Source organism: Merops nubicus, unplaced genomic scaffold (assembly GCF_000691845.1).
Source record: "Merops nubicus isolate BGI_N331 unplaced genomic scaffold, ASM69184v1 scaffold2559, whole genome shotgun sequence".
Lineage (NCBI taxonomy): Eukaryota > Metazoa > Chordata > Aves > Coraciiformes > Meropidae > Merops > Merops nubicus.
Genome location: NW_008633038.1, coordinates 4154 through 13759, shown reverse-complemented (window position 1 = coordinate 13759; position 9606 = coordinate 4154).

Sequence of the window (9606 nt, the reverse complement as noted above, 5' to 3'; positions counted from 1 at the left end):
TTTTGTCAAGCTATAGGCAGCAAGCGCTCTAACTTGAATTAAATCCTGTTTGGGAAGGTGAAATCAGACTCCAAGAAGCAGCTCTTGTTTCAGACATCTGTCAGATGTCATTTAATTGGTCCAAAGTCTACCTGTATCTTCACTGTTCTCCAACAGTGAAGGACAGATCGAAGTAATTTGGTCTTCTTTGTCTACTAATGAACTTTTAGCATCTTCCATATTTAACATTCATCCTTTTGCTTTTTGCCAACTATGCCAGAGGGGGGGAAATTCTCTACATGGTTGCCATCTTGGCATAACATAAGAGACAGAGCAGGATGGGACAAGCAGCCAGGCACACTGAAGCCAACATTGCCACTGAAGGAACACGTGTGGAATCAGAAGCACAAAACATCTGGAAGCACAGTTATTGATAAAGATTAAATTTAGAAGCAAAATGTGAAATAATCAAGCACCAAACCATCAAGGGAAGTCCCTCTTTCCTTTACAATCAAAACCTTGCAAGAAAATACAGTCAGCTGAAAACAGTACATGAACAGCACCCATCAATTTGATTTTCTTAAAAATAACTGAATGCTCAATTCATGACCTATTCTAAGACAAGTTAAAATAATGAAAACCATATTGCACCACTGATTAAGAACCTATCAGGACAGTAGAACCATTGCATGGGATGAAATCAGCCACCATTGAACAATAAGATCACTTTCAGAAAAAGCCATTCAATTACAAGTCAAAATAATATTCAAACAGTTATAAATAAAGAAGTCTACACACAGTATAATCACTACTACTTTAAAAGGGAGTGAAGTAAAACTGTACAGTGAGATGCCCACTGACAGACCATTGGTAGTTTTCTCCAGTGTTACAAATCAGTACTGCTAAAAGACTAACAGAACCAACTGCGCCACAAAATGAACTGGCTGCCCACAAGCACGCATGTATTTTCACAATGTATCATTAAATATTCAAATATTTTACTTGGAAAAAAAAAAAAAACCCCACACCACAACAACAAAAAACTCTTAAACCTTCATGGAATAACAATGATCTATGAAGACATATTTTTTGTGTGTGCACTATGGTGCCTCTGGTAACATGATAAAGTATCAAGATGACCTTACAAATGGAAATAAAGAAATCCCTGACCTAAACCCATTATAAGCTAAGTCAGCTTAATGTTGCACAGAAAACTATTCTTAATTCTTCTGTAAAATGTCCATTAAAAATTACTTTGTGATTTTTAACACAAATACAGATCCTAATAATTTCTGAAAATGTCTTCCAATAGTTAAAGATACAGTGAAAATATTAGTTAAATATATGAGTGTAAACTTTTAAAAATACTTGCATCTCTTTCTGTTTTCATTCCAAGTAGCACCTTATGTTCACCTATGAATCGGGCAACAGATTAGCACCTTCTCTTTTTAATTTAACATTGTGCGTTATGAACTTTGCAAGTTCACATTTAAATACGGGGGGGAAATATGTGCAAATATTCTAATGTATCAGCTGATCTCTCTCACAGACACAATGAACACTTTATATATAAATGCATCTCCCACTTTGATCATGTTAAAACAGGATATAATTTTTTTCTTACTACTGTATTTTCTTAATACCTAAAGTTGATTTTTACTACAGAGACAGAGTTAATCTTCCATCTACACAGCTTGGTAAATTTAGTGTACATTTACTCTGCAAGATATACTGAACACTCCCATAAGAAGGAGTGAACAGATGTAAGACATTATCTGGTATAACTACTTTCTCCTCTTTTAATTTCTGCTAATTTTTTGCTTAACCTTAAAAAAAAATAATCTCACTTAGCAGCATCATGGTGACTGAATCAGAAGTCAAGACAATATTTAAATCAGTAAAAAAAAAAAAAAATTCTAAGTCAAAGATCCAATTACTTTCAAGTTTTATTTCTTATATTTTTCTTTTTACTCCGGGCCACTGTTTCCCAGTCCCAAGCATCTAGAATACTAGGTATATAGCAAATTAGATAATTAACACAAATAAAACAAATTTTATTTTAAAAGACCTGCTACTTGCACATGTCCCTGAAAAAGCAGAAAGCTCAAATGCACACACACAAAAAAAGTCGTGGTAGCATGGAGTTCTCATGTACAATTTGACTTCATAGTATCTTCTGACACTCACTCAAAAGATCCCAAGAAAACTGACAATAAACTGAATAACACACTACACACACTTTAAAAAAATAAAATTTAAAAAGGGGTGTGTGTGGAATTATTAGAGGTATAATTATCCCACAAAGGAGAAGCTGTAATATCGATGTTTCAGTTCAGCTTTAAAGTTTTCATGCTTGCACACCCTTTCCCCCCCCCAAGTCTACTAGCAGGACAATGAGGCTGTAGCTTTCCTGGTCTTCCAAACTGACAATGGTCAGTTGGACAAACTTAGTTAATTCAACAGCAATGACTGAGACAAAGAGCTTCATAATTTATAGCAAGGGACGGCAGAATCACAAAGAAAGCTCCTCTAAGAACCACAGTTTGACAAAAAATTTCTTTTGTTCATTCAATTTAATTTTTTTTTTGAGATTCAATGCTTGCAATCAACAAGCTGTTACCTATTTGCTTGGAGGGAAGTCAAACACAACCTATGACATCGTGGCCAAGAAGGCCAATGGCATCCTGGGGTGCATTAGAAAGGGTGTGGTTAGTCGTTCAAGAGAGGTTCTCCTCCCCCTCTATTCTGCATTGGTGAGGCCGCATCTGGAATATTGTGTCCAGTTCTGGGCCCCTCAGTTCAAGAAGGACAGGGAGCTGCTGGAGAGAGTCCAGCGTAGGGCTACAAAGATGATTAGGGGTGTGGAGCATCTCCCTTATGAGGAAAGGCTGAGGGAGCTGGGTCTCTTTAGCCTGGAGAAAAGGAGACTGAGGGGTGACCTCATCAATGTTTACAAATATGTAAAGGGTGAGTGTCAGGAAGATGGAATTAAGCTTTTTTCAGTGATGACCTACGATAGGACAAGGGGTAATGGGTGCAAATTGGAGCATAGAAGGTTCAAGGTGAATATCAGGAAAAATTTTTTTACTGTGAGGGTGCCGGAGCACTGGAACAGGCTGCCCAGAGAGGTTGTGGAGTCTCCTTCACTGGAGACATTCAAAACCCGCCTGGACACCTTCCTGCGTGATGTACTCTAGGTGATCCTGCTCTGGCAGGGGGGTTGGACTAGATGATCTTTTGAGGTCCCTTCCAACCCCTATGATTCTATGATGATTCTATGATCAACATTCATGAATCAAAACTGTACCCAAAAATAAACTTTTTAGAAAACCATTGTCCTCTTGTAGAAACATAAACCTGTTTCACAGAGCAGCACTGCATCTCAGAAAAAAGGATATTATTAAAAACAAGGGCCTGACTGGAATCTCATGACATGAAGTCTGTTACAAGTAGATGGATGGAAATTGGTTAGCCCATTGAGTATGTTCTTACACTAAATAGATAGGTATTTTAATAGTCTCTGTGAAGATGGTGGTAGCAACCCTTAACCATGTTAGCAATAAGCAAGAACTACCTGGGTCAAAAGTTTAAAAACTGTAACTAAAAGGCTTCAGAGCCTAGTACAACTTCTTAGCATCACTGAAATGGAGACAGAGGAGTTCACAGGCCTCTGTTCCTGAAAGCAGTCCTAGCTATCAACAAAAGCAAGTGACGCCCAGGATACGGTCCCTGGTGAAATACCTGCCCTTGCCTCACTTCAGACTTTGTTCCATGACACCTGCAGTCCTACCCCAGTACATCTAATCCCAAGAGAACATTCATAACTTACTATTATGAGCCAAGAAACATCTAATGACACATTAGAAAGAAATGAGGGGAGAAAGAAGAACTGGCTAGAATAGCAATCTTGACCTCCTTTAGTTTTAGGCCGAGGAATCACTCTGCTTTAGAAATAGGAACATTTGTGTATATCCATTAATTGAGGTTCACAAAATCTCTGGTGGCTGAGAGCTCTAGACATTCAAAAAAGTAAGTGATCTACTGACCACTATAGGAGTACTAAAATCCACAGAAGCTGGTTACCATGCCCTATTCATAACTTCTACAGGAGAGAAAGAAACATGGTCTAGTCAATCTAATCAATCTTCCTCTTTGATCAATGTAAATTCCAGTTATTGCATCTTGTGAGGCACCTTGGGAAGGAAGCAGTGACAGAAAACAAGAAGTAGGCCAAGATCTCATAGGCATGAAGTGATTATGGGGAGACACTACTGATGGGGAGAGGGTATAATTACTTTAAGAACGCACCTTACCTCATGTGTTGAAGTTCAGGGAACAGCACAAAAATGTAAGCCTTTACGTATAAATTGCAGTTTAAGTTGTTACAGTTTACAACAAACATTTGTTTGCCTGTGATGAAGACTAAACTAGAACTTGTCATAAAGAAGACCAGCTACAGAAGTCATCCTATTTCAGCCTTGAGAGCTTATGTCCCTTTTTTCCTACAGTCATGAATGTAACAGCTCTTTCAAAGTAAAGTTGTTCAGAATACTCATTTCATTAGTGATATTCCATACATCATAACATAAGCAATATATAAACAATAGTAGCTGCTTGACTTTCGTAAATTTGCAGTCTCTTAACAAGAGGAAGAAGTGAACATTAATAAAAAGCTACACTACTGGGTAAACCACTGTTAATGGTAACTATAAGAAAATGTTTAAAAGGAGACCAATAGCATAAATGTGTTTATAGAGGAAAAAAAATTATAACCTCAAAAGAGGTTCATTACTCAGAACTATCTGAAAATACAGATACTGCAAAAATGGACTGCCCTATCATATGGAAGAAGATAGTCTCTTCCTTTAAAGCACCATATTAACACAGGGTAATAGCATAAGTTCAAGAACATACTTATTTGGTGAGGATGGGAAATACTTCATTCAAAATAGCTTTGTTCTAAATTACTCTTTCAAGTATCAAAGCTATTAGTAACTCAAAGCAGAAGAATATCTGAGATGGCAATTATTGGACAGTCTACACATGAACTTGTTAAAATAGGGAAATTTTTGGTACAATTTTGCATAGATTTTTAAAAACTTCATGCAGTTTTAAAACTCAGTTTCCTACCTCATCAACTTTAGATTCAGTTATTCCCATTTTAACATTAGTCTACATAACTCATTTAGACATTACCTCCTCAAACAAAAAAGTACCAGAAGGCAACCAAGTGGTGCAATGCATTCCAGGCCTTCTCCTCTCAACATAAAGCAAGGCACAAGTATTCACCAGCTGACTGTGAAGAGTTGCAGGTGACTGTGTGCTGCCCCAGGAGTGGATTATTGTTTCTGGGGGGAAAAAAATGTGTATTGTGGTAGTTTAAATTTAGTATGCAAGAATATGAAAATTTCCCCTACAGCTGTGCCACTGTAAAATCTGTTCTCCAGACAAGGCAAACTGCTGTCTAATAAACTCAGAAGCCGTGCTTCAGCCTTGCCCACGCTCACTGAGTGAGCGGGCACAGCTTGCCCAGAGGAGCTGTGGATAACACCCTGGGAGACAGTCAAAACCCAACTTGTCACGGTACTGGGCAACTGGCTTTAAGTGGCCCTGCTTGAGCAGGGTGAGGTTGGACCAGGTGACCTCCTGAGGTCCCTCTTACAGCCTCAACGGTTTTGCAATTCTGTGCCACAGATGTCAGCATAAAGTAAGTGACAGGATTTCTCTCTTTGAACCAGGGAGTTGTTAGATCAGCTCCTCTGTCACATGAGACTGCAACTGAAAAGCTCCACAGCAATTAAACAGTTTCTTTGCATTTCTGTCACCCCATTCATTAAATATATACTCTGCTTCTCAAGAGATGTATATTGCTCTCTTTGTCCTTCTGTCGCAGTTCTAACAAAGTACTCTATTTAGGTATACTTACAACAAAGGCTAAAAAGAAGACAAATTCAGAATCACAGAATGGTAGGGCGTGGAAGAGACCTCTGGAGACCATCTAGTCCAAACCCCCTGCTAAAGCAGGTTCTCCTAGAGCAGGCTGCACAGGAATGCATCCAGGCAGTTCTTTAGTACGTCCAGAGAAGGAGTCTCCACAACCTCCATGGGCAGCCTGTTCCAGACCTCTCTCACGCTCACAGTCAAGAAGTTCTTCCCTATGTGCAGAAGAAACTTCCTGGGTTCCATTTCGTGCCCGTTGCCCCTTGTCCTATTACTGGGCACCACTGAAAAAAGTCTGGCCCCATCCTCTCAACACCTGCCCTTTACGTATTTATAAGCATTGATAAGATCCCCTCTAGGTCTTCTCTTCTCCAGGTTGAACACACCCCCAGGGCTCTCAGCCTTTCCTTGCAAGAAAGATGTTCCAGTCTGCTCATCGTCATCGTAGCCCTCTGCTGGTCTCCCTCGAACCAGGGAGCCCAGAACTAGGTACTACTCCTGATGTGGGGTCACCAGGACAGAGCAGAGGGGAAGCAGAGCCTCACTTGGCCTGCTGGCCACACTTCTTAATGCACCCAGGACACCACTGTCCTTTTTTGGCCACAAAGGCACATTGCTGGCTCATGGTTAATGTGTCCACCAGGATTCACAAGTCCTTCTCTGCAAAGCTGCTTTCCAGCAGGTCAACCCTAACCTCTACTGGTGCATGGAGTAATTCCTCCCTAGATGCATGACCCTGTACTGGCTCTTGTTGAACTTCATGAGGTTCCCTTCTACCCAACTCTCCAGCCTGTCCAGGTCTTGCTGAATGGCAGCACAGCCTTCTGGTGTGTCAGCCACTCCTCTGAGTTTTGTATCATCAGCAAATTTGCTGTGAGAGTACACTCCATTCCTTCTTCCAGATCCTGATTAATATGTTGAACAAGACCAGACCCAGTACCGACCCCTGGGGAACACCACTAGCTACAGGCCTCCAGCTAGACTCTGTGCCACTGATCACAACCCTCCGAGTTTTGTTTTTCAGCCAGTACTCAATGCACCCCACTGTCCATGCATCTAACCCACACTTTCTAAGCTTACCTACAAGGATGTTACAGAAGATGTTGTCAAAAGCCTTGCTGAAATTAAGGTAAACAGTCACTGCTCCCCATCTACCCAGCCAGTCATGTCATCATAGAAGGCTATGAGATTGATCAAGCATGATTTCCCCTTGGTGAATCCATGCTGACTACTCCTGACAACTGAAATTTTAAAATCATTAAACACTAAAAGAAGTGGCACTACTTTATTATTTCTTCATACTTACTTCACAATTAAAAATAGAAACCAAGAAAGGACCACTCCAACACTTGTGTCCTTTGCCTTAAAGACTGACAAAAGCATCTTCCAGTGCAGCAGCTAATCTTGATTTCATGACACCGGTAGACAGAGGTCTCTACTTAATAACAAAACTTGCAACAGCCTTAAAAATACTTCACTGTCTACTGACTGTTACGCAAGATGAAGTAGGTAAAAGCAGTGAAAGTCATGTGACTTATTATTCTATTTCACACTTTAAAAAGTTCAAATGTAGTCACTCCCCATATTTGAGAACTTACCACTAACCTGCTGAGTAACTGATTTCTTTTTAAACTGTAGCAACTTCATAGCTCCTTCTGTACCCAAGTCCCCAGCACCTGACTTTGAGGCAGGAATTACTACTTCCACAGAAGGCTTTGACTGTTTCCTAATAACATCATTGTCCCCATTTTCCCACCTCTGTTCTACTCAGCTCAAAGAAGAGGCAAAATTTCTTATTGGTTCCATAAATTAAAGACCTGTAAAGTATGGCACAATAGCATTTAACTGGCAGAAACAATGCAGAACTAAATTGGAAATGAGCGGCAACACTCCTTAGGGGTTTATCCTGGATTGTGCGGTCCTGTTATTTTGAAGTATGAAACTTTCTCCTTTGCACAAATCATCTTCTCTCATTCTCTCTGCATTGCTAATACTTGTCTTTCTGTTCTGCAGCATTTTCCCTATAAAGATCATTGTTTTGACCCTAAATGTTTTGAGCTGCCTTTCACCTCTTCTTCCTCCTGCCCCATCCCCCCTTTGCCTATTCTGTCTCTGCTGTCTGCTATTTGGGCCATTCAGCAGTGTGCAGAGGTATCCCACCTCAGTGATATGTTTGCAGCTGAATGAGAACCTGCCAGAAAACACAAGCAGAGAATGAAAGTGTGAACTGTGTCACTCACCACAATGGGTGTTTGCGTTTCCATGCTCAGAGTTCAAGAGCTGATGGGCCTACACCACAGACCAAGTACGGTAGTTCTTAGTACTGCACATGACTGGTTCAGACTTCAGATTTTTTTATTTCCAAACCCTGCCATGCCACCGTAGTTGAAGGCATCTATCTTCTTGTTATTTTTCTTTCTCTGTACCCAAATTACTGAACGTGAAAACACACAAATGCCTCTTCAAAGAAAATCCTGTGTTAGTTGAGGAATTGTACAACCCTCTTTCTTCACATAAGCTCCACCTTTTTTTCCCCAGTTCATAGTTTTGCAGAGTTCTGGTCAATCTTGGTTTTCAAAATCCGTGCTTCGAAAAGTTCTTAGTAATAATGAACGTTATGATATCTCACCTGTAATGTTGAGTATAGCCCTAAGAAACAAGTCTGGAGAAGTGAGAAGACTGATTTCTGCCTTGCTTTAATATCCAACCACCTCTGCATTGTATTAGCACCTCCTAAAACAGACCGTGAGTAATTAGCAACAGAGACAAACACTAGTATCTTAAGAACTCTCTGTTCAAATAAACCCACATTCAAGACAAGATAGACCTACGCTAGTTCTGCCTAAGCATGATAAATGTCAAGCATTTGGGATTTCAGTTTAGAACAATCATCTTTTTAGCAATAAGCAAATGCCAACCTGAACTCTAAGTGAACTAATGCCCTGCTGAAACACTGCTCTACCTATTGTCCTCATATACTGCATTTAAAATGACTGCATAAGAATGTGAAGGTACATGGACTTCACTCAGCTTGCCCTGGAACAAGGAAAGTTGTGAGAGAATCCAAGGAACAAAGGGAAATTACCTGTAGCAGTTACTGTAGAACAAACAACTCCGTTATAAATATCCCACACTAGTTCCTCCTCTGGAAGGAACTATATTATTGTGTGGGAATTACATTATTAAGAATGGCTACTTCAGAAGCTATTCTACAATAACTATTCAGTCAGCTTCCCTGTACAGAAATGTCAAACGTCATTTTCTCAAAGCAAAATAAAGCCCTGAACTTAGAAACAACCACACTCTCAAGTCATGTTCACCAGGCCAATACATCCAGCCCACAGAATCCCATTTGCACTCTTCCTATTGGTCTAAGTTGAGGTGAAGACAGTGCTCAGGAGGTGACATAACATTACTTCTGGGTGCCATCCTTCCCAACAGTTTGCAGACCTTTGACATAAATTGTCTGTCACCTGTATGGTCATATGGCTGAGACGGAGCAAGAAACCAGAGAAAAGACAGGCCAACAGCAGGCTTCAGGAACTGCTCTGAGAGGGTTGTGGCTGCCCTGGCTATCCTCTTGCCTGGATGAGCTGCAGAAGGAAGTGGACTTTGGACAGGACTTGCATGCATGTGCTTTATTACTTTTGTGCAGTAAGGGCTGTATACAGGGGCACCAGTTCTCTC